Source organism: Dromaius novaehollandiae, chromosome 1 (genome assembly GCF_036370855.1).
Source record: "Dromaius novaehollandiae isolate bDroNov1 chromosome 1, bDroNov1.hap1, whole genome shotgun sequence".
In the NCBI taxonomy this organism is placed as follows: Eukaryota; Metazoa; Chordata; class Aves; order Casuariiformes; family Dromaiidae; genus Dromaius; species Dromaius novaehollandiae.
In genome coordinates, this window is record NC_088098.1 from 151,933,046 (window position 1) to 151,959,872 (window position 26,827).

General features: G+C 41.4%; 1 long non-coding RNA gene across 1 annotated transcript; it reads left to right on the forward strand.

Moving 5' to 3' along the window:
- The first annotated feature begins 5,880 nt into the window (after positions 1–5,880).
- Positions 5,881–24,371, forward strand: LOC112984986 (uncharacterized). The gene is made up of 2 exons (XR_003259633.2): positions 5,881–6,185; positions 23,936–24,371. It is a non-coding gene; the product is annotated as an uncharacterized LOC112984986 (long non-coding RNA).
- The last annotated feature ends 2,456 nt before the right edge of the window (positions 24,372–26,827 follow it).

The following is a 26,827-nucleotide window of genomic DNA, read 5'->3' on the forward strand; positions in this document are numbered from 1 at the left end:
TACAGAGCATTGGGAGTGGGTTCTCTCTGCTCACACAATCTATTGCTTCTGATTACTTTCAGAGTCCTCAGAGAGGTGTTCATATAATAGTGTCTCTAGGAACAATTCTTAATGCGCTCAAAAGAGCTGGACAGGGAAATGAATATGTATTTACAAATATATTTTCATACATCAGTTGAGTATCTGTTTTAATGAAACAAAACTAGTGCTAATGAATGGCACTAAGAAAAGTAAGACAGATCATCTCCCTTCACTCTGGGGGCTCCCTGTCCCCAGATTTCCAGGACTTCATGCAGAATGATGTGGATGCAGGCTGCTGCTCTCAGAACACTCCCAGACATGGCCCTTCCCCAAATTCTGAAAACTTTACTACTCATTTAAATGCTCCAGGGTTTGCAAATCCATTGTTCCTTGCTGGGAACAGGTCTCTGACACTTTGGAAAAAATCTGTGACAGTATACTTGAAAAACTTGATGGGGGGGGGGAGGGAGGGACAATGTTCATGCCTATATAGCCAAGCTTCCCTATTGTGCAGCTTTTTTTTCATTTCTCAGGCATCTTACATTTTGTGCCCACACCAAACAGCTTTATTTGGTCCACAGAGCTCTTTGTTTCTTAGGTCTTAGAGCAATTTTGCACCTCACTGGCATCCACAAGGCTATTGTAAGCCTAGCCAATTAATGTTGTCTCTACCTGCCGTCAGGAAAAATGTCTCTAAAGCTATTATATTTTGTTGATTTTACTAACCATTTCATGCCATCAACTCTGAGCACTTTTGCAGTGAGTCTGATTCGATCCTGTTCTTTTCTCTTTCTCTAGCTCCATGCACTCAGTTGAGTCTGGAAAGTGATTCAGCTGACCAGGCAATAGATGTTTCTTTCAAGATGAGTTGAATCTCTTCCCATCCTCTGTCATTGTATTGACAAACTCTCCACTGAGTATAATAGGAATTCCAGGACCTAGCTTACATGTAAATACCTACATGTAGATGTCAGAATTCAGGTGTCCTCAGCCTGGAACTGGTTCTCCCCTTTGGTTGATCTCAATGGGAAGAAAGTTTTGGAAGAAGATAGCTTTTTAAGTGCTACTTTGAATGGGTAAACCAATAAAAGAGTAGTTGCCTACAGATTTAAAAAAGGACAGATTGATGAGAATAAGCAGAGTGTTTTGGCAAAATAAATTTGGATCTTCTATGAGATTAAACTTTGTAAGGAAGGAAGATGACAGAATGGTTTGTTCATACAAATTTGGCTCTAGGACTGATCTCAACTTGACCACAGGATGGATTGGAGATGCTCCTCTCCCAAACATTTTCTCAGAACACTGTGGGGAGCACCAAGAACCCCCACTCTTAAACTCAAGTGCTGAGCAAGTGAAGGAGATGTCAGAGCATGGCTTAGGCTGTCTGGGTAGATGTAGCAATGACTTGTCCTGTGCAAAGCCCTCAGCTGTCACATGCATATTTAAAAGGAATGTAAAAATAAATCAAGCAAAAGAATCCCTGAAATAGAAAAAAAAAAAAAAAAAAAGAAAGAAAAAAAGAGAGAGAGAGAGAGAGAGAGAGAAAGACATCTTTCTTTCTCAGAAAAGTTCTTCTCCTTGTGTAATTAAGTTTGCTCAATTTAGAGTAAATCCTCTCTTGTCTGTTCTTTTTATGTTGAGGCACTGTGCTCTTGGCAAGCCTCTAGCTGAAACAGCATCCTTCAGAACGTGGGCAGATTATTTTGCAGTGGTAATAAGACAGTACAGGAGTGTGTGCGGAGGTCTTGGGGAGCTTGATGAGTTAGATGGGGGAGGGCCAGCAAGTTCAGTCCATGTTTACACGATGAGTTTATCTCCGGCCAGAATCCAATGAGCTTATTCACAAATAATGAGAAGATGTAATTTCAGCAGTGTTCGTCACTGTAATCAAGCTGGTAAAAATAAAAACATTATTACATAGCCTGGCCATTCTGTTAGTCTTGTACTCACAGAAAAAAACAGGAATATTTCTGAAGTTTTAGATCAAAGAGACTTCTGGCATATCACACACATCCAGTTGATTTTAGATTACAGCAGCTGATGGCCCTTTGATTTTCAGTCCCATCTCTCTCACTGCACTCCAGGTTGCAGTGAAGGGTCTGAGAAAGCCAGAATATTTTTGGATGGAAACAGCTAGAGCAGGCAAAATGCATCTAAAGACTTGTTTACACTAGCAGCTCTAACTGCATGAGTGGAGTAAAAAAGCTGTTCTTACTTTCCCGGGTCCAAGTGCAATTATGATAGTTAAATGTGCTTCTACTGGTAGAGCTTATTCTATTTCAGGCTGCAAAATGAGTTTCTGTAGTCCAAATGATACTTTCATACTAGTATAAGTACACCTACACTGCAGCTGCTAGAAATATATGTAAAACAAACATCCACACAAAGAACCTATCATTGGGTGTTGGTGAAAATAGCTGTAGCAGGATAAAGCCTCTCTAACGTAGGCTAGACCTAAATGGCAGGCAAACAAGCATTACTCTGAATGGAAGTTACACAATAGACAGACTCATGTAATCTGTAAGCTCTAGTCCAGATATATAAAGGTATCTCTGCCCCACATTCCTGCTGTATTTAGCAGTGCTAAAACTCTTTCCCTATTGTTTGCATCAGTTGGAGAAGGAAAGAACTGCATAATTTATGCTGAAACTCATTCACTGCATTCATCTAGATAACTATGTTAAACCTTTCTGAAGGTTTTTCTTAACACATAATGCAGCAATACTGATTCGTTCCCCCTGGATTCTTCTTTCTGGGTACCTCAGTACTGCCTCTTAGCATACAAGCCTGTGAGTCCTTGCACAGCACAAGCTAAGCACTTTTGACCTCCATCCCACTCTGATAGGTCCAAGCGTTCCTTTCCACAGCGCTTCCCCAGGCTCTCTTCAGAGCACACTGGTTGCTTAGCCTGTTCACTGGGGAAGATCTGACACTTTGAACTAGACTTCAGAGCTGGCGGAGCTGTCCTTGCCGAGGATAGCCTTTCAGATATCTTTCTCATCCCTAAGCCGCAGCAAAGACGAGGCTGTAATAATTGTATGCTACCCCAGGGTCTGAAGCAAGCAAGGATGAGTGCAGATAAAGTGAGCTTTCCTGCTTCTCCTACGGACAACATAGGCTACACCGACTTAGCATAGCACCCTCTGTGTGGCCCACCTTGTATGCATACTGCATATGACTATGCAGTATCTAGACTTTGTCTCACTCCATCCCCTAATCTGCTCCTGACTCCCTTCTGCCCCCGGAGTGGTGTGAACCAAGCATGTATGGAGTATGGGCAGACTAGAGGTTTAGACCATGCAAGACAAGATGCTAACAATTCCGGCACCTTTGAATTTACCCAGTCTTACATGCAGCAAACAGGCAAGTTTGCTCACCTTCTAATATATTATTGAACCACAAAACTACCTGTACTGAAGGCTTCTTTTCCTCTGTGCCCAAAACAGGGTTGGAAAAAATGTAGTGGGTGTAGGGGAACATGACTTACCCTGGTGAGAGGGTGCAATATTAGGAGGAAAAAGGAAGACAAGGAGATAGGGCCACAAACCCAGGGGCAGAACTGCTTGAAGGTATGACGCTTGCCATACACAAATCTCTTTATCACAGTAGGTCAAACGGAAAATCATGAGAGATACAATGATGTTCTGCACGTGGGGCCTATGCCATAACAGAAATTGTACCTGCTTTTGGCCAAAGGCCTTTGTCATGGCCTCCCCGCAGAACTGCTTCCTTACGGCAGTTGCCCTTTCAGCACATCCTACAGAGATGGTTCAGTGCTTTATGTCGACGAAGGAGGTCCTTCTAATTCTAAAAGTATGTCCTTTAATAGTTCTGTAATTGAAGCCTGCATTTAAGGCAGATCAAAGCTCCACCCTGTGACATGGTACCTGGCATCTTACTATAAAAGCAAAAATATACTTAAAAAAACCAAACAAGTAAAACCAATAGACACTGAAATTTAAATAGGAATGGTGTTTAGTTCACTTTTTGTGTATCATTTGTAAAAATAGATGCTGTGTACACTCTCACCATATACATACATACATACATATATATGATAATGGCTGATATTCACTTTATACAAAGTGTAGAGATTAAAATGGCAAGTGCTTGTAAGTTAGGAAATGCTAGAAATAAGGTCACTCACATACCCTCAAGGTAAATCCATCTGATTGATTATGTGGCCCTACTTGTATGTCCAGGCATTGCTTTTCCCACACAGAAAACTTGCCTCTTTCAGAGAACTGACCGGCCGTGGGGGGCAATGAATCAGTGCTGTGCAGTGGTGGAATCAGCTAGCTGTAAGACATCAGTCTCGTCTAGAAAAGTTCACCTCCAGCATGAAAAATTTCAGCTCGGCTTTAGGCAGTTGTGATCTCTGCTGTGTAATGACTAGATGATTGTAAGTCTTACAATGCTGTGTATTAAGAAATTTTTGTAAGCAGTGATGCTACTAGTCTTTCCTCTGAAAAATAAAGCCTACTCTTTCAGTATTTTTTTGTATTTCAGCAAAGAAACCCAAGTGGTTCTAACACTTCTCTGTTGAACAGAGCTGAATGAAAGTAAAGTTTGCTGGTTCACTTTTTCTCCCATTCTGCAACAGGACACATGTCAGACTTTCCAAAATTATTGCAAAGAACTGACAGGAGGCTCATTCAATGTGTGAGAAATTCTGGTTCACTTCCCCTCTCTGCCTGTTTTTGGACTTCCTCCTCCTGTAAGCCACCAGAACACCAGAACAGATGCTCACAGACCCAAGCCACAATAGGGAGAGTTTAAAGATTCCAGACTTTATTAACAAAAAGGGGGGGAAAAAGTAAATTTGAGAACCATTCAAGATATTTTACCAGTCTTTCTTAGTGCTCCTGTCCTCCCACATCTGTTGCTTAATTTTTCCCACAAGAAATAAACTGGAGTACAACCAGTAAATTTCAAAGAAAAACATTTATAGCTCTCTCATATCTCCATTAGTCATTTTGAAGTCTGACATACGAAGACCAGCTGCAGAGGGTATGTTTACAAATGTGAATTTTTTGAAGGATTGATGACCACATGCCAAACCATAAATGCTGAGTAATTAATTATCCAGAGTGCCTTGTGAATCATGAAGTCAATTCATCTTTAGCTTTAGGTTAGCCCAATTGCAGGACATTATCAAAGTTGTATATGCTGAGTAAGCAAGAAGGAAAATATATTCCAATGCCATCTTAAGTATTAGGAAAACTAAAAAAAAAAAAAAAAAACCTCAAACCAGATGAATTTAACTATGTACTTAATCAAAGTGTAAGTTCTTCCTTCCTTTATTAATTCATCCCTAAGTTATAAATCTATTACCATACTTAGAGGGGCATTTGAATTTCTGCTTCTGACACCATTCTGCACACATAATTTCCCTTGCAGTTCGTGAGATTTTAACATACAGGAGTAGGAAAATTTACTTTCTCTATTATCTGGAAACACTGGAGGAAGAAGGGCTGTGTGCATAAGACCTAAGTGCAGAAATGAAGAGATTTGGGCTTCTGGCTTCACCCAAGACTTCTCATTTAACATTTGTGCAAAGGTCTCTAAGCTACCAGCTGCCTCTATATCAAAGCTACTGTTAAAACTCCCTACGTTCCAGGTCTCTTGTGAGGATAAAGTTATTATTAAGAACTAGGTGATTAGACCTAAGGGTGGCGAGGGTAATCTAAATATCACATTTCATACATATAAACAAGTCAAAACCTCTGTCTCCAATTTACGGATACATTTCAATGGAGATGAAATTGCTTTTACAGACATCAGGCCAAGTTCCCTGGATGATTTCACCAGTGTAATTGGCAGCAGTTTCCCAGCAAGAGGAACTGCCTGAGGAATTGGGTACTCGGGGCAAAAGGATGTTACACACACTCTATAAACTGCAGCCCGCAGATGGTGCGGTAGTGCTCCCAATGAGAGGTGATGGCTGATGGAAAAGCCTGGCCGAAGTGTCTCAGGAATGCTCTTGACTTCGGCTGTGCTCAGGAAGTGTTTGCTTTCTAGAAATCCCAAATCCTGGACCTTCCGCTCCTGGAGCAGAGCAGGAAGGAAGGAAGAGGAGAGGAAGGGAAGGAAGGTTTCATTCAGAACTGCTTTGAATGAAAACCACATGTGCAATGTGTGCAAGAGGGATGTGACCAAGCCAGGTATGTTTTATACTTTATGGAACCGGCCCCTAAGAAACTTCTGTTTGGATGATTTATGAATATAATAACTGTTATACCACGTGCTCAGCTGTTTAATCCCTAAGGTCTCTGTGCTGCAGAATGTAGTGATGAACAGAGTGGCATGCTCTTGTGAAGCTTCACTGGCTCAATGAGATTCCCACCAATGTGCAGTCAGCATGTGGCCTAAAAAAATCCCAAAGGAGCTAGCATCTTGTGCATTCCACACTTAGCAAGCAACCATATCAAATCTGTCTGTAGGTGGTGTTAAACTTAGAGTGTGGTCTGTCATTTGGAATGCCAGTGCACTAAAAAGAGATTGGCAGGAGGATATTGTCTAGGAATATAAATGCCATGTGTTAAGTGGGGTTTTTATTTGAAAGATAGGTGAAAAATGATTTTGTTATTGCACTGTTTTTTGTTTGCTTGTGTTGTTTCAAAGATGTGGCATTTGGTGTTATTGCACTCTAGCAAGTTTGAAGCTATTTGGTAGAAATCCTGGAAGCTCTGTTATCACAGTAGACCACTGCACATTCAGAAAATCTGTCTATCATTTGGATGTTGCTATAGCAACAACCTAGTTCCAGCTGGAAAAAACTGGTTCACTTGTGTCTGCATACTCTGAACTACAAGCTTGCTTTCTCCTATTGAGCAGCAGTAAAATGTCTTTTATCATTTGAGGCATAAAATAACACCTGGAAAAGGGAACTCAGTGAAAGGGACACCACCCTACTCTCCTGACATTCACTAGTAAGCAACTTATTTATTACCAGATGAATGAAATTTTGCATTTCTAGAATACATTTCTGATAATTATTTCCAATTTTGTTGCTGAACACAAGTCTATATTAAGAAAAGCAATTTTACAGCTTTTTTAGCCAGTTAAGCACTTTCTTAGCATTGCTATAAATAAAGATGCAATTTTTCATGGTAGTTATCATCAGTTCTCCTCCAGCTATTGGAAGGGGTGTGTGCTAACCCACGAACTACAATAATTATAAACGATCTCCAGATGGTACCACGGCAGGCCACATTGATGGTATTTTTAGGTCCAAATGCTTATCTTCCCAGTCACAAGCAAGGAATTCTTTCAAAGTGTGCCTGAGGTTTCCCAGGAGGGAAGGGGGCACTTGTTCCTCACGCCCCTTTTGGGTTCAGGGTCAGAGGAAGGACTGCTCATGTGCTGGTTCCAAAGTCAGACCACTGATGGTGTCAATGACACAGAGAGTACAAGTGCTTAGGCTGCACAAGCTGTTTCTTTAGGACAATAAGGTTTACATGCCCCAGCTGTCAAAACTGTCCAGGGCGATGTTCTGGTAACATGTCAGCTTTACAATGAAAAGAGAAGAGGGTGATTTAGCTAGTCCATCGTTTTTGAGCAGCAAAGTTTCCACAGGGCACATGGTGCCCTCAAATGCAATTCCACTGTTGGCAGCTTTTGCCATTACAGGCCCCAGGGCAACCGTCTGTGCCTCTAGTGCAGTTGTTCAGGTGCAACAGACTAATCTCACAAGCTAAGCAAGTCAGACAGTAAACTGTTTGAAGCGTTTGGGGTTGCTCAGTTTTTCTTAACCTGACCTCCTCAAAGGATAGCCGTGGACTAGCCCTTGCGACATTGTCACAACAGTGGTCATTTACAGTCTGACTTCATTAGGATACACTTTGAGTGTTCTTTTATTACTTCTGGTCTCCTTCTCCCATTTCGTTGGCATGCTTACCTGCGTGAATGTGAAGGATTTATGGGGAATTATTTTATTTTTGTAATTAAAATAATTAGAATCTTTCTGAGGATGACCTCTGAACATCTTATAGATGGTATTGTGCAGACTGCAGGCAGAGAAATGCTGCTCTAGGCCACCTCAACTCTCCTTTCGCATATAGTCTTTTAATCTTGTATCCTAAACCCAACAGAGACACCACTTTTCTGTGATGTCTGTATCTCTGCCAGTTTCTTTCAAGCCTCAACCCTTTTTATCCCAAAAGTGAATAACACACTTGCAACTTGAACAGTGGAGAAGTCTCTCTTCTGCCTCGCTCAGCTCAGGCTGGTAGAGCACTGAGGCTCAAACTGTTGAACTGCCTTGTCATTATCATGATGCAGAGATATTTGGTTAACAAATTTCATCCCCAAATGGTGCACCAAGGACACAGGGAGTATTAATGCAATTGGTTTTGCAGCCCATCAGAATATAGGAGCCTTTGCTCCTCCTTCCTTTGTACCTTACTTGTTAGCTGAGATCCCACTCCTGCAAGCCGCCCTGTGCAGTCGGATGCAGGTGCCTGGAGAAGGGACAGTCAGATCAACAAGCTACAATGGGAAGATCTTGCATGGAAGAGTTTGCCCAAAGCGGCCTGAGCTTGTCAAAACTGCTGGAGCAGCAGTTGTAAGTGGGATATCATTCTCCTAAGATTCCTGATATTTAGGATGAGAAAAATGAAGTCTCAATATTTTTCACAGGACATCGGTCTGCTTTCAGCTCAAGCGATACATTTATTTTATGCCTGGAGTCCTTAAACACTCTAACATCTTTTATCTCTACTAGTTCCCTCACATACTTCACCTATAGCAAAATCATTAGGGATATCTATGAAGTTAATATGATGCACAATAAGCTTAGCTACTTAGTCATTTTTCTCCTATCTTGTGTCATTTATCCACCTCTGCATGTTGTCCTTATAGATGGGCAGGCTTCCCGGATAAAGAAAGCCAGAAGAAATACCCTGTAGTAATGGCACAAGGTATTATATAATTCAGTCTTTAATGTACGATAAGATTTATGATGCACCATACAACAGTTGTGCAAACAGCTTATCCTTCTGGTTGAGAGGAACACTCACTCAAACCCAATAGAATCCTTCCTAAATTCATTTAAGCAGTCACAGCACTAAGGACATCTCCTACTGAAGGCTTCCCTTATTGCTGCACCCTGGGTATGGGGTTTATTCTTCCCGCCCGCTGTTCTGCTGTCCTCTCAGCCTTTTCAGAGCATGGATGGCCTGAGAATCCAACCCATCTCTTGCATGTTATATTGCGGAGCTCTAACTATAGCCCAAGGGATCAGTGTTGAAAAACATGATTTTTTAATGAGCACATTCAGTGTGGGTTGCTCTTGTTTAACATAAAAGAAAAGCATAATCTCCGCTCCAAGCCATTTACAATCTAAGGGCTGGATTGTGGCTGTAAGCCACATCCGGCAGTGGGGGGAAGGTTCAGAAGCAGCTGCACCTGAAGGCATTTTTACCAAGGCTTGCGGGAGCTCAAAGAGCAGCAACTGCTGCTACACTCATGTATAAACATGCAGAACATGAGTCACATGAATTGGTGGCCCAGCTCTCACTTGGGGGGAGAAATGGAGCTTCTCTTCTCATCTGAATGCCAGCAATGATGCAGAGTGAAAAAGGCTTCTTGTCCCCAGCTCTCTTTTGTTCGTGCAGGACTACACCAGAAGGACAGCCCTGACTCTGACAGGAGATTGCAGCAGAGCAGACATAGCCAACTTCCTACACAGCTTTTTGCCACAGACAAGGCAACAAAAGCAACAAAAGCAAATCTGTTCTGGCCAAACAGGTTGCTATTCTTTAAATAGGAGGGACAGACAGCTGTATGTGCTGAGCCCAATAACTGAAGGGAGGCCAAGAAAAGCTAGGGTCAAGACAGGTACTTTGCAGCTATGGCTGCTTATGTAGACTGGTCAGAGGTGACATCAGGATCCATGCATCTGGTCAATGCATGACTCAGAGGTTATTTATCCAGTCAGTGCATGACTCAAAGGTTGCTTCCTCCTCATGGCCTGCTTTTGAAACTAATAACTGACAAAGGGCCTCAATCTGAAACTTCTGCAGAAATGATTTTTTTGAGTCAGTACTGTACCATTCCTTCAGTGGCAAAACTTGCTAAAGCAAGGAAAGAAAAGTCTTCTTATTACACAGGAAGAACATCTGTTCCTAAACAACCAGTTTTTTCTTAACAACCATTTTCTGCAGGATGTAGCATTAAAAAGAAAGGAAAAGAAAATCATTTCTAGTCCTTAGACTGGCAAACAAAACCTTCCAGGTAAGAACTGAAACTATAGATTCAGAGATTTTACTTTCTTCCTGACATCAGAAAACCATTTTGCCAAGAAAGAGATGATCAGAAGTAGAGTGGTAAGGAAATGATTGGGAAGATTCTGTAAGAACGGGAGGAGTAAGTTCTGATTAGAGGTTTGGGAATCTGCTAATAAAGGCAAAAGAGCTGCAATGTAGGGAATAGGAAGAAAGAAACAGAGAAAAAGGAAAGACAAGGAGTCAGGAAGACCCAGAAGACTCCCTTCAGTCCCACATCCTTCTCCAGAGAAGACAGAATGGCAGAAGGAAGACTCATGGAGACAAAGGCAGATGAAATGAAGCTGGCTGGAAACTGGAACATTTTTAGAGAGAAAGAAGAAGATTTCTCCTTGACCAGAGAAAAACTCATGTCAGGTTTGCTTAATGCAGCAAGGGTGACCTTAAAAGGCCCATTCTAGTGACGGAAATGCTCATTTGGCCTTCAAAAATGCGGAGTGGTAGACAGAAAAACCTGGACTGTTGCTACATTGAAATCTGTAAAATATGTCAGAAATTCTCTGTTTTAATAAGTCTGATATGGTCAAAGAGGTATAATCTCCCAATATGGACTAAGTTCTCAGTATAGTTTCCTTCATACATGGATGATATACAGCTATCAAGACCCCTTTGTCCTAAAATAATTGTGTCTATAGTAAGAGTTATATTGGTATTATTATCTAAAAAAATAAAATCTAAATTTTCATCCCATTGGGTTAAACCAATGCAAAAGCTGTGTTTAGACCAGGCCTTACTGACAGCTCAGGTAGCTTTAATTTTCCAGTGTACCAGAGCTTAGGGAAGAGAGTCAGAATATCTGCAATAGCACCTAAAATAAAACTGAAAATGGTAGCACTGAAATCTATCCATGGCCCAGCAGCTTCCAGCCTGAGGCATATCTACAACACTGACTGTGAAATTTAGTAAATGCCTAAATAAGAACCTCGGTATATAAGGAGAAAAGATTGGTGAGGTGGATACCCAAAGGCAAAGCCGCCTCTTTAAAATCTCCGGAAAGACCTGGCTGGTAGGCATGGACAGCAAGGAGTCCAGCCTAAAGCACAGAAACTATGTTCACTGTAATTCCAAAACACCTCTGAGGAAGGTAAGGTCCTCTTTTCTTGCACAGTCATTAAAACACATACATGAGGTATGAGAGAGTTGCCTCAATCACCTCATCAAGCCCCAAAGGATTCAACCACCCCTTATCTTGCCCTGTAAGTGTCATACTAACCAGCCAGCAGAACAGGAGGCTGGGGCACCACGCAGCCCTCCTACTGAACTAGAGGCATAGTGCAGCCCAGGAGGCAGAAGCAGAGGGGCCAGCAGCAGAACAGGGAAGGGGGAGCCTGACTCTAGCCTTGGTCTAGGGCAGACCTGCCTTTCCAGATGGATTTTTCAGCATGGAGTACAACCTCCCTGAAGTCTATATGGGCAGTACAAGAATGTAACCTTTTAATGAGCAGCATATGCACCGCAGATAACCTTATCAGACCTGAACACAAGCACACACAGGTTGAAAAACATTTGGCCTGACAACACAGATTCTTCTTGCAGCCTTGCCAAGCATATCCATGCCAATTCAATCAAACACAATAATGTATTGTTAAGTAATGAGTTTCCCAAAAAGGGCCAAACTCCGTGTTATGCCTCACAGGAGCAACTATGCAAGCGGTCCTTTTGTGTACAAGGCTCTACAAGTTAATGCAATTTGAAACCAGCATCACTCTCATTTGGCTGTAGTTTCTTTCTAAGGGAAAGCTGTTATGGTTTTGCAAGAGTAAACTGGGAAGTGTGCAGACTTTTAGGCTTGATTATTCTTAATTACCAGGGCAGATATACAGGCACATGAAATATCTGACAACAGACTGGAACCATACTTCCAAATAGCTGGCTCCAGTCCCCTGCTATAGCAGGCAGTCACAGCTCACACAATTATTAAGGCATCTTTGCCCCAAATAGTTATGCCTACATAAAGAATTGTAGTGGTATTGCTATTAAAAAAAAGTAAATCTTCAACTTACTAAAATCTACTTTAGAAATTAAGCACAGTCTAACCTGCTCCCTGTTGGAGTCCTTGGTTACCCCTTGCAGGTCCTTTAAGGGAGTGTTGGTGACTCTACATGCTGGGCCATATACAGGTGCCGCATAGGGGACATTCTGCTGTTGGGTTTCATGCGTTGTCCTGCCAATGCAGACAAATGTTCTCAATATCTCATAGTCACCATCTGGACCCTTCTGCAGAGGCAAGTGCCAGGGTATTTTTGTCCCTGCTATCATACCTGGAGTTGTGCTATGGGACCTTGCTGTTTAAACAGTGGGTGGAAGTATCGTTCTCATTTTTGGCCTCCATTTAATGACTTGGGAGTTGATCTTAGAGAAATCTCCTGCTGTGTGTCTTCCTGTCATTCCCAGCCCTCCTCCACCTTGAGAACCAGAGCAGCTTCCCTCCCGATTCTGCTGCAGTGAGCTCAATGCATAGTTACTGTGTAAATAAGTTAGTCATTTCAAAAGTCAGCTGTGCAAAATGAGGCATTGTGCCAGGTTCAAGTCAAAACCAAGGACCAGGTGAAGTCTGCAAAGATAAGTCATTTTACACTATCAGGAAACTACTCCCTTGACTCGTTATTATTTTATTTCTGGGACTGTGAATGCTTGCTGTACTGCCTTTAGCCTTCCCATCCAACATTTCGTACCTTGCAGGAATGTGGCCGCAGGAAAACAAGGAACATAGGAGAAGGGGCAGAGGTGATATGTGGGAACACATCAGAAAGCTTGTCGCACAGTGGGTGCAACCGATGCCTTGATGTGCACACTGATCAGGGATGCACGAGAAACTAGAACCACCTGATGCTTACAAACAAGAAAGTCCTCAAGACAGACAAGCGGTTACGTATTACTATCTTTGGGGTCTTCTCTGAGAGAGAACAGAGCCTCAGGCACTGCTCTGTCTATCGTTGCTGAGGTTTCCAGACATGCCAGCAATACTTCATGGTCAATGATATCAAGCAGCAGCTAGGAAAAATCAGTGAAGACTCTTGATACTCACCTGGATAGAAGGAAACTAGAGACAATCACTACTAGCGCAGCTTCTGAAACTCACTCAAGTATGACCTAGACAGCCATGGGTCATGCCAGCTAACACACCATTACACCTAACTTGCCACTTTTATGAGGCAAGTTGCTTTATTAATGGCAGTGTTATTATTGTCTTCTCATTGCATAATAAAACACACAAACAAAATAAAGCAACAAATAAACATACAAATAAACAAAAGACATACAAGACCATATTCGCAGTTAATAGAAACCTTTTTCAGTGCCAATTACACTGACTTCAACATAACTGTAACAATTCAGTCTAGGATCTGGTTCACGGTGCTGGGGGATTTTGTTATAGAAACATATTGAACAGCCATAACAGTAAACTCCCCATCACCCTGCTGCCCCAAAAAGAAACACATATCATTTCCAATGTCCTCTATATTAATAATACAGTATCTGTGCTGTGTGCAACTGGGGGGTCAAAATCAGGATTTTCTTCCATGGATAACTTCCCAAAAGTAGAAGATTATACTTGTTAAATAGGGATGTTACATGGCCATTAGCACTCAAAAACATCTCACTTTGCATGTCAGGTCAGCCAAATGGCAAAATGTCTTGACCCAGTTTCCTAATGCTGCAAATTTTCTTTCACCTGGACACACTGAGAGCTCCAGTTCCTGTTTTCAGGCATCAAGTAAGTGGGAGCCTGACAGCCATGGGAGCTGTGACTAAACTAGAGCACCTGGGTGTAAGAGCTGGGTACTCCTTTTGTTAAAAAATTCTAAGACCAAATCTTTTCACTATCTCAGAACAGTATTTTGCAGAATTCCTGGTAACTTTTAGGAATTTCTTGCTGGTTTTCTAAATAAAGCAATGACCCCTCCCTGCCTCAATTTCAGATTATTCTTGGAGCTGACATGATTAGTTTCAACTAGATCTTCTAAGAATATCTCAGTTGATTTTATATTACATGGCAGGCAAACCTCTCAGGTCTGGTAGAATCATCTTTAGAATCATGTCACATGTTAGTGTGGCCAGGATCCTACAGAAGGAAATAGAAAAGTCATAAAAGTACCTGAGGTGAGATCTTCAGGCGATGGAAATCAATCTAGCTCAAACATGTTGCCTTCAAGGTGTTGGTTTGTGAATCTGCTGAGGCACTGATGGACTCCAGATTTCCGCTCTACAAAATCCAGCTGTCCCTATTGCAAGAGGACTTTCTCTCTCTAGAGAAAACCATGGGAGAAAACCATTTAGTTCCACAATATGAGAATAGATAAACTTAGTAGAGTCAAAGCCTGATATGGAGAGGACACGAATCCACAAGACTGCAGTAGTTCTTTCAGTCAAATGTTTACTTGTAGTGAACACTCAACAAAACCTATGGGCTGCTCTTCATAGAAATCTCCTTTCATCTGAAGTCATGGACTGATTAAAAAACAACTTCCATGGTGTTCCAGGCGAATGTATGAGGCCCACAATTCTGGTTAAGCTCCAGACAGCAGTGAAGGACTCAAATCAGCTATAATCCAAAGCTTCCACATCCTGTCTATCTATTCAATTGATAGAGATAAGTGGTTATGGTTTGTTCAGGGTTATGTTATTCAGGTATCAAGAACACTTTTCTCTAAATGAATTCTCTAAAGATTTGGTGCCTGGTAGCCCTGGGTAGTAAGGGAGGGGAATCACAAAATTTGGATTTATTTTTATTCAAATGAGATAATATTTCAGCTGTCGAGAGAATCGCAGTTAATAGAAACCTTTTTCAGTGCCAATTACACTGACTTCAACATAACTGTAACAATTCAGTCTAGGATCTGGTTCACGGTGCTGGGGGATTTTGTTATAGAAACATATTGAACAGCCATAATAGTAGCCTCCCCATCACCCTGAGAAATGAGAATCATTTCATGAATGTTACTCTTTTTATTATAGGCATGCAACAAGGGCTTTTCACAGGAAATGATTCTCAGACATTTACATTTAAAAAACCAATACTCTTAGTATTGCAATGCTGCTTGTAAAAATAAGTCATTTTTAAAGCTAAGGATGGTCAAAGCCTCTTTCAGTAGATGTGAGGGTTTTCTAAAAATAGTAACATTTTTTCACCTCTCTGGTTCTGAAATATGATTGAGTGTAGTTCAAAAAAAATTTCAGAAGAAAAATTTTTTCTGAGCTGTGGTTATGAATGGCAAGCTTCATCCCTGAAAGTAGTAAAACGAATGATCCATAAATCTTGCAAAAGCAATGTTTAGAATAAGCACAATAATTCAGACTTAACTATGTGGTCATAAATAGGATTCTTTAATATATAATAGGGTCTAACGTTTCATAACTCTGATAATAAATCTTAGTTTGGTCTGGAGAAAATGGCAGGGTTCATGCTCAAATGTGCTCATTTAGATTTATAATTTCTTTTAAACTGGTTCATAAGACCCTACCCTCAATATTGTGAGTGAGTTTGGCAGGCAATATAAATCCTGGGTGGATTTTTTACAGAGGACTAATAATTTGTCCTAAAAACTCATGGCAATATTGAATAACTTTCTGATGTCATTAAGTTAATTTTGCTTTCTCTCAAAGTCTATAAAAACTTTCTTTCTAATATTCTAGGCATTTCAGCTGTGCAAAGAAAATAGTCATAAAGAGGGATTTCACATTAAGTGACAGTAGCATTAATATTCCTGCTCTTCCAATCCCACATCAAAAAGAGAGCTTGGGTTCCCAAAACAACAACAAAAAACAGTCTTTGCTTCTATTTTCAGCATGTATCATTAGGAAGATCAGATATACTGCTCAGTGAAGCATTTTGGAGGCAGGACTTTGGAAGTGAGAAAGTCTGGGATTTACTGCCAGCTGCATCACGGAGTTCCTGTGAGATGCTGGCCCTGCCATTCAGCTTTTGCAATACTGTCAAACTCAAGTATTCAAATCACTTTACCAGCTCTTCCCCTCACTTAAACTCTACGATAAAAAGAAAAAAAGTGATTATTAGTACCTCTTGCTTCTTTGCTTGCAAGGTTCACTGAGGTCTTGTTTTCCAGGTTCCCACGACCACCCTCCTGAACCACATGCATACACCATTTTATTCTTGAGTAGAATTTGTATTCTCATATAATCTCTTGGTTCCAAAAGCTGGAGCTTTCAGAAGAAAATCCTGTAATATAGGATGGGATTTGCGGTGGGACCAAGAATTGGTAACCACTGTCCTGGTGGGTCCAGCTTTCCTGCTTGTCATAAGAACAGTCTTCCACTGATTGTACTTGCTTTGCTTGGATTTACAAAGATTTAGTTCAAGTTTGCAGGTCTCTGAGCTGCTCAGGAGAAAGGTGCTAAATCTGTGCTGTGTACAAAATGATGTAATATCTAGCTTTGAAGTCTGCTCAACTGTTGGCCAGACAGCTGGTGAGACTTATCCAATTTCTGGAGCCCTTTATCTGCTCTATACAATGACAAATAGCTGTATTTATGTAAATAGTAGATAAAGTGCCAGTAGGTGGCACTTGAAAATATTTGCTATGCTTCCTGGGTTTTATTGGAACAATAAAAACATGTTACTCTACACTGCAAATAGTTTCCCATATACAGCTCTTCACGTCAGCTCCTAACACGAGGTGGTCTGTTCCTGTGCTCTGTCACACTGGTGCCTGTCAGTGTAACTTGAGTAACTTCCTGCAGTTGTGCTGGTGTGAAGGAAGAGTCAGGTCCAATGCAGCATGTCTGTCCTCTGCAAGTGATAGCCCCTGGGCTTCAATACACTTCCCTTAACCTCCACACAGACCAGTCATTAGGCTTCGTGAGCATGGGCTTGCAGCGGAGACGTCTCTTTTCTATAACGCTGACTTTCTGGAATTATATTTTTGTAGGATTTAACTACACACAAAACAACTGTTAAGAAAGTATTCTTTGATCTTTTCACAGACTTCCAAGCTTATTTTATTTTACTGCACTTTGAAGTAATTGTAAACAATGGTATGGAAATATAGAAAGAAATCTCTCTAGAGAAGGATGGGGAAATTATTGCAGTGAGGAGCCATAGAAAATAGAGCTATAAGGGACTATGAAAGATTGTACACTGTAAGCATTTGATTTAGCATGGATTTTTGAAGATTACTGCAGTATAATGATGTCAAATCAATTTAAAATCATTCCTTGCAGAAATATCGTGTTAAAAAGGAAAGAGATTTGTTTCTGAATGCATGACCAAATAAAGTAAGTTGAACAGTTTCTGTTGCAAAATAGGTTTCAACACATGGCTTCTGCCTTTCTTCCTACCCCTGGCATTCCATGTCAGTGTAACTTCTAAGAGTTATTGCACTTGCAGTTAGTGATTTCTTTTCAGAAATGCAAGAGAGTGCAGAATCAGGCCTGACATACTACAAAGTTTTATATGGTGGTTTTGTAATGGAAGAAACAATATTGCTTGAAGTAGAAGGGGAAAATGCTCCTCTAGTGTGCTTTTCTACAGCAGCAAGGGAAAGCTAGGAACATGGTAGAAAGTAATTTAATGTTTTGACCTCTCTTGATTTCTTTCTAAAACACTTCCATGTACTATGAGAACAGAGCTATAACCCCTGTACCAATTATTTGAATTCTTTAATCTCCTTCCATTACTCTGCCAAATATGAGTTCCTTAATCCCTACTCCTACTGGAAGGGGAAAATCTGACCTCCACCCATAGAGATTCAAGCGATATTAAAAGGCTGAAGAGAGAACCTGTGAACTCATTTTCCTTTAGAAAGAAATAAATCCTAAAGGCTAGAAACTGCCTCTGAGAGCTAGGAAGAAGGAAGAGGACATGGCATGGGGGTTGGGTGTGATTTCACATGCCCTGCTCGTGTAGGTTATGAATAATTCTGCTGAAGTGAGTGGGATGGCACTGGTGCAGGGCCAGTGTCACCAAGAGCAGAATCAGATGTATTGTCTCTTGACGGAATCTATCACAATAGACATATGTGAGGGCAATTTACACTTTATTGTCATTGTAAACATGCTATTCTTCGTATAATACTTGCAGTCAGCCGGTTAAGATCTTACAAGACAGCTGGAAAGCAAGAGAAGCAACAATAACTTGGCCATTAAGGCATATAGACCATTTTTAAGATGTTGAAGACTTCTTAACCCTTTTCTTGTCTTTCCAACATGCTTTTTGTGCAGTCAGGAACTGCAATAAGAGGCTATAGATTCCGGTGACTTTCATACTTCTAGAGCCTGGGAACACTTTCCTCTTTCATCCAAAAAAAAGCTGTCCTTTGACATGGGGAGAAGATCTGTGCAAGGCAAATTCATAGCCAAGAAATGACCCTCTGTGGTCATCAGGCTTTCTGATTCCCTAACAAGATTAATTGAGACCTCATTATACTTCTTCTAAGAAAAGACAAGTGTGAAATAACTTTGCTGAACCAGTAGAGGTTGTCAAGTCTTGAAAATGGGAGAGCAAATCATTGTAAACATATCTGTGTTGTAAACTACGAGAGTCTCAGATCATAATTTTCCTCTCACCACCTCTTTCGAGGGTCTTGGGCTAAATGGAGCACATTGCCTTTGGTTTATAGAAAATATGCACAAGACATTGGTTTTAATGACAACAGGCATGTTGAAAGAAACAATGTCTAGGTCTCAGTGATGGATAAAAGCCTCTCAGGGAAAACTGGAAGTTAGGGAAAGCATGGGCTATTTCCTCTCTAGCAAGGGATCCCATGCCATTGTTAGTGGGCCATGGTGCACCAGCCACTTCAAATTGGCCCGTGCCTGAACAGAGCCAGGAGTTGCCTCTGTTAAAGGTGGTTCAGCTGTCAGAATTTTTGCTGTGTGTGACATAAACTGTCACTCCTGATGGCACCTGACCAAAGCGGAGATGACTCTGAGCTCTGTAGGATTGTTCTGGCACCCAGGCACAGACTCTGCCAGGATGTCTTCCAGACTGCTTTAAATATGGATGCTAACTCCATTCATCTTCTTCCCTCATTTCCATTGTGTCGTCCTGCTTTTCGCAAACACAGAGAGAGCCTGCAGTCAGACTAGATCTCTGACCTAGCATACTAACAGTGGTCTGAGCAAAACCATGGGTAAGGGATGAGGCTGTGAAGAGCTCTAGGGCTTTTGGGGAAGTTCAATTGGATATGTTAATATGCACAACATGAAAAGCAGAGTTGCACTGATGTTTGCATTGTAGTCTTAAGCAATGTGTATTTGCGTTATTAGTCTGAAGTTAATTTTGTGACATTAAATTTGCAATTACAATGTTACACAGTACCAAACAGACCCATCCTAACTGTAAAAGAAGAGACCATTTCATCTCCCTTTTCAGCATTGGGAACAGGGAATTCAATCCCACAGCTTTCGCTGACATGACAAATCCTCATTCATACAGGCAAAATCCTTTTGAAAGTTACTCACAGGTGAATGGTTATAGGATCAGGCCTGCAGAATGCACTCATTGGTTGTGCTTGCTCTTTTACTGCTTTTAGTCTGTTCAGGTATCTCTATTGAAACTGCAACTAGGTATTGTGTTAAACTGAAGCCTGTATATTTTCATCTCCATAAGTATGTTAGGACAAGTCACAAGAGTATTTAGCTATTGATAAAGCAGAATCTTCTCAATGAGTAGTCTGCCAGTGGCAATAAACCAAAATATTGAAACTGAGAGTGCAGCAGGTACATGGATTTTGACAGAAAATTAAATTACGGTAGACAGTTCTATCTCCCTCCCTCCTCAATTACTTCTCTTAATGGTAAATTCAAATCAATAAAACCATGTTAAGTAAAACAGAAAAATAAATTACTTCAACTGTCTTTGGATCTGATTCCTGAATCTTTGAAATTGCTTTCTTTAAGTGGAGAATTAAGCTTTACCCAATCCTCAGGAGAGTGAAATTTCCCTCATTCAGATGAAAAAGGAACTTAACATCTAAGAAAAGTCAAAAGGGCAATGATAGGGAGAACCTTCTTTCAGGGCCCTCTTGCCCTACCAATATCCATGCAAAATACTGCCATGACAGCCACATTCCCATTTCATCCACATCTTTCTTAACAGCAGTCCTCCCTTTTCCTCCATAGCTATCACTGGCTGTCTTCACCCTGAAGTCCTCCAGTATCTGGCAATACCTGGCTTGTGGTAACCACCACTTATCATGTTATTCAGAGTTACATCACTGTTGTCTTACATCACTTTATTGCATTGACATTGTATTTCTCAGCTGATCGTGATACCAGCTGCTCAGTCCAGGACCGTCTATTTGAGAGATGTACAAACATTGTCTAGAACAGCATGACCTTGTTCTGGGAGAATGGTAACACTAGAAATGCTGCTGTCAAAACTAACGCTTCTCCATTTCAAACAATATTTATCCCAACTGTCATTTGAATTTCATGCAAATTTATTATGTAGATTGTTCCTGCAGGAGTGCAGCACAGGGTCCCTGAGGCTCCTGTTGCCTAAACAACAAGAACATCTGCTGCAGACAGGAGCAACTCTCTGAGTGAGCCTCTCTGTATGGGATTCAGAGTTGTGCAAACAATAGGAATTCTGGGGTAGGGTTTTGGAAGTCACTGGGTTAACAAGACTTTAATTACCTAATGTTCAGAGTTTCATTAATGAACAGGTGTTTTCATTTTTATAGGATTTTTTCAACATGGCTGGACACATGTAATATTTGTCCATTAATCTTCAAGTAGGTGTGAATTTGCTGGTGTGGATTTGCCAGTGTTAGGGGGTGAGATGGGACAAAGATATGTGAAAGGCTAAGGAGATTGTTTCTCCTCCATTAAAACCTGTTGTTTCAGGCGAGGTAATATAGCCACAGGGTCACAGGGCTGTGCTATCCTTCCCTTCAGGTTCAGACTGGAGCTGAGTTTATCACCCTTGAAAGTAAAGAAACACATTGTTGTGTTCCAGACTCAGTGTGGGAAGTATTTTCTTCAGCAAGTTGTTACAGTCCTGGAGAGTGTGTAAGTTCTTGAGCACTTCCGTTGCAATGTTTGTGTCCTATAGCCAATGTTCCTCCATGTGCTGCATTATAAGATGGATCTGCATTTGGCAGCGGGGCCTTGAGGTTGTGTGAAAATTGTCCAAATTCACTGGCAAAGCTCGAGATAGTTCAAAAGAGGATGATATTATTCATTATCAGACCAATTCAGTAAAATACTGCCTGTATTCAACCTGGACCATACGAATTAGCTGCATATTTCTTCTCTGATTCTTAACAGTATAAAGCTTAGCCCTTTCAGCCTCAGGTTGCAGAGCAGATGTTCTAAAGGTGTCATATTTTATAATACCAACATGAATTTTCTTGCCTGTCCCAGTCTCCAGAGAACTTATTTTGAGTGACCTGACCTACTTTTCCTTTTCCAAAGCAATCTGGTATTTTTGCAGATCTAAAACCTTTGTTTCCAATTGTCTGTTATCCCAACGAAAAGTTGGTTTTGCCTGCTTGAGTGCTTACAAGCAGAGTGAAATTCACTCCATTATTATTTAATGCTAAAATCTTACAATGAGTAGAGGACCCAGTCTAGAGAGTGTAACAGCTCTGTTCCTCGCCTTCGTAAGGAGGGAATAGAAAAGAGAAGTTAGAGATATTGTCATCTAATTTTCTTTCACATCACAGTTGCCAAAACTGCAGGGAGAAAAGAAGAGGGGACAGAGGCGCAAGGACAACTCTGCCTGTCCTTGTTCTGCTTTGCCTCACCAGATGGAGCTTTTCTGAGGAAGTCAGGGAGGATAAAGAAGAAGCTGAGCTCTTAGCATTTCACAGCCTTTAACTATATTGCCAGCACTATAGTTTCTTTTTGTGTTTTAAGCTTAGAAGTATCAGAATGATGCAGTTCACTTCTCTCAGTGTCACTGTGTGAGATTTGTCCACCTAATTTAGGCACTTGATTTTTATCCATCTATAGGCACCACGTGAAGAAGTCTTTTGATGTAAGTGCTTCAGTTAGCTGCATTGTGAATGGAGATAGTTAGGGGTCTTTGAGGGCTTCCAGAGAGAGACCCTACTTGAACACATACTTTTAGGTGGAATTAATTCGACCTGGCCAATTTCCACTTCTGAGATGTGGAAAAAGTGCCCCACCTCACATGGAATTTGTAAGCCCTTTTTAAACTTTTTTCTTTCCAATGAAAAATTAGAATATCTTCCTCACTGATGACCCTTTATTTCCTTCTTTGTCAAAGATCTGTCTGATTCTCTAATTTGCCCTCACTGTGCCACAACCAACTTTGTTTCTTCTTGTGCCTTGTGTCCATTCTGTCTCTCTCTTGTTTTTCTCATTCACCAGTTACTCCCCCTTGCCTCTTTCACCTCAGTGCAAAATACACTTTTACTTCTCCCTTGTCCCAGAATCTACCTATGACCAGCTGGAGAGTCATCTCATGGTTCCCTTCACCTCCTAAAGCTCATTGAAACATTGTTTTTTTTACTGCCTGAATTGCTCCTTGCCAGTTCTGGGAGAGGCCATTTCCAGTTTCAGTTCTGTCCTTTGAGTGTTGCTCAGACTCGTTCAGAATCAGTTTCTTACATGCTTCCCTCCTGGTTTACTCTCAGTAACGCTGGTCATGTTCTTAAAATGTTGTTTCTTGGAGTCTACAACTCTTATTCCTTCCTCATTTCCCACTTTCCCTAGGTTTGTGCAACAAGGTTAATACCAGCTAACTCTTGGAAGCAAGGCACGTGAGCATGGGTTGGGCACAGCTGTTGTGAAAGTGAATGGAGTTTGCTAAGAGATTAATTTTGTCAGCTGGCGTTACTGAATGGGACTGAACAGCTTTTGGCACTCCTCTGATCCTTCTCTGGCAGTGTCCCTACAGCACCTCCTCCAGGGGAGCCTTCTCATACCCCTTTCCAGCTATTTTGCAAGAGGGAAGGGGTCCCCCAGACTCTGTCCGGGGCCAGGAGAGGGTCCTAAACCCTGTCCTGGCTGTTTGGCTGCCCAGGCTCTGGGCCAGCTTAGAGATGGTGCAGCCAGTGGCCTTGAGGAGCCCTACCAGAAAGCCTTGCCAGGAGGCCGCAGAGGGGGCTCTCTCATCATTCCCCTGAAAGCTGCTTTACACTGAGGGTCTCATCTTTGATCCTGCCTGTGCAGCCATGCCTGTGTCTGTCCCTTGATCTGGACCCTGACCTGTGATGTCCCAGCCTGGCCTCAGCCCAGCCCCTTCATCATGGTCCAGCTTGGCCATCGCAGGGCTGTGTCTGACCTTGGTTACCCTCACCAAGCCTGACCTGAACCCTGACTCACAGGAGCCCACCCAGCTTGGCCTCAGCTTGGCCCTGTCCCGACAGCGATGCCTGACACTCAGGGCTGTGGCTGCCCCAGCTGCCCCCAGTGCCCTGCTCCCTCGGTGTGGTGGGATAGCCTCTGGCAGGCATGCCCAGCCCTGCCTCTGCCAACCCTCAGCCCCAGGGTGCTGCTGGCCAGTGCTGCATCCTGGCAGTCCACAGTTGTTCGAAACATAATTGTCTTGCTGTTTTGTGCTAGCGTTTTCTCATCAGTATTGCCTATTTTCTCTGCCACCTTATTAGCACATCCTGTTCCATAGTCCCAGCTAGCAAGACAGCAGTAGTAGGACTATCCGTGAAATAAATACTGTTTCTTTCTCTCTCCCTCAGAGCCTTAGAAAAGCCATAGCTATACAAGCGAAGTGAGGGCCACTCATCTCTAGAGCCAGCATGGAGAATGGTGCTGTCTACCCACGCAGATTCACTTCCAGACCCCTGGAAAATAAATACACCCATCTCACAAAGTATTGCGTCCTGCCATGGATCCCAGCCTTGACAGTGGTCTTGCACAACACCAAGCTGCTGCATTGGATCAACCTTTTCTTTTTTTTTTTTAATCTTGTCTTGTTAATATTTGTGACTATATTTGTCCCCTTCCTTTGAACTGTATCTTCTCAAGTCGGGCGAATTACAGCACAGCATGTCATGTCAGGCATAAAGTGTGGAAACATGACAATATTAATGGAATGGAATGGAATATTGTTTGATAGGCTCCAGGGGAAAGACACTTAATGTAAAATCTAAAAATAAAAATTTTAAAAAGTGAGATGGCTTAATGTCCTCTGACTGGACCCATTTGAAAGCCTGATTGCTCTTTATTAGATGAAATAATTCAGTCTGCAGCTTTCAAACAGAATGGAGTTAATTGAGCAGGTTTTATCTCTGTCTTAAGATACACAAGTCCATTTCACATCTTGAATGGAAGACAAGATCTGTTCTGACAGAGATGTCTGCCTACACTGAGGACAGTGCAGGATTAGTCCTCTGTCGGTGGTGTCTGCATATATGTATTTTAGGATAGAACGTGTCCAACAGCTATATGTGAGGAATAGTTATTCCATGTTTGAGTATTATGTCTACCCACTGACATCAAATGTCTTTGAATATCAGTCCTTTCTCCTGGACAGGTCTGAAGTTTTGAGGTCACAATCAGTAATTAATACAAATAACACTGTGAGCACAAGCCAGTAATAAACCCATAGAAGAATTTCTACCACACATCTGACAACTACTGAATGGAGTACTGTAGTCTTTCTTTACACAGCTTGAACCATCTGTTTGCAAACCCTTTGAGTACTGGCTTGAGTGAAGTCTCAACAGTCTTAAAATGTTAACTTCTCATCATTGTGATAATATACAACTGCAATTATTTGGAAATTATAGTTTTGGATGCACTGATTGATGATAACTTCTTACTTAAAAAATAATTATGGAATTTCTGAATTTCGTACATGGGCAGCTGTTTCACAATTTTGGGGAGACAAAGAACATTTCTTCTGTTGCACAGTTGCCAGAATGAAATAACAAATTATTATAAAGCAAGGATAATAGTAATACTGGAAAATCAGTATACTAATGAGAAAACTTGTCTAGCAAACTAGCTCCAAAGTTGGTACAAACTGTAGCAGCTCCCAGTTCGCTTTATAGAGTTGTATTGAATTACTCCAGCTGACAAGCTGGGCATACTAACTTTTCCCCCAACATTTTTATGTAAGGTAAGAAAAAGAAATAATTAAGAAAACAAAAACGTTTACCTTGAAAGATGAAAATGAGCAAAACTGTGAGGATCTGGTTAGTCCTAACATAATTTTTCCCCATCCTCTGAAAACCAAGAAATTTGACAAAAGAAAATTGGAGTAGGCCACTAAGTACTACATTTTGCAGGCTGCACAACTAGCATTTTAGATTTACATAAAGGGGGATAACATCTCTAAGCACATGGACTGTAGTACTATGAAAACAATAGGAATAAACCTATAAATAACCAATAAACATTGAGGGCAAGAATGAACTGAGCTTATTTTCTAGGGGAAAGAGAAAAAATAACAACCGAGAACACCTGGGTACAGTAGATTTATCTGTCTGACCCAGCTCAGGTACAGTAACCTAAGATAACATAGCTGCTTGGGATTGAGAGGAAAGGTTACCCTCCTAAAGCCATTTCAGAGAAAAAACAAACAAGCAAGCAAGCTGGCAGTTCCCTGTGCTTTCCTTGTCTGGCAAACTTTTAACATGACACTTTTTCATCTATTGTTCTTGGCACAAAAGCAGGACAGTAGACAGCATCACTTCTCAGGAAGAAACAGTAGATATCCTTGTAGAAGGTGAAATATGCAAGCTGGTGTAGTTGAAGCACAAATTGCAGCTCCATCCTACTGTCCTGCGGTCCTAACGCTGAGGAATAGTGCAGATGTTCTCAGAAAAACAAAAAAAATAGTGAAGCTCCAGTCTTCGTTCATTTTGACTCATGTCATAGAGCAAGTTCAGTGGACTCTTTCATTATGAGCACAGAACAGCCTGAGTTTGGAATCATTCCTTTGGTTACATTTCAGGTGGTTTCAGGTGAAAAAATCAAGCTGTATCAGCCACATATGCATAAAAATGGAAGCAGAACACCTGTTCCATTTGTTTGAGGGTCTGCACTTACAAAGGGGTGCCTGATGTTCTTGCTAGAACCCAAAGGATCCCCAGCTGATAGTGATCCTCTGAACCCAAACCAAGAGAACCTTCTGCTGGCTGACTTTGAAGTGAAACAGGCTGGGAGTGCTCACACTCAACAGTGCAGTGTCTCAGCTGTGGGAATAGCAATGAATAGCCGAGGGCAGTAGCTGCTCCAACTAGATCTACAAAAGTAAGATAAAGATGTGCAACATCTAGACTTAAGCTATAATTACTCATACAATCCTTTCCTGAGCAAGGGATAAGAAGAAAACAGAAAAAGGTGAAGAACAATGTTGTTCTTTCCTGAACAAAAAAATGCAACTGCATATACAGGGTCCCTTGGTATGTTGATTAATGTGAGAAGGAGACAGCATCAAGCAGGAAGCAAAAGACTTGACTTTGTGTATCTGTTGGATTAAGGCACATACGGGATCCCATATGGTGGATCTCATCCTATAAATGGTGGAGTTCTGCTTTGCATGGCTTTACAGAACCTTGTCAGCCAAAATATCACGACAGGGCTAGTCTAGTACTGGGTCTATAACTCAGCCAAAAACCAGA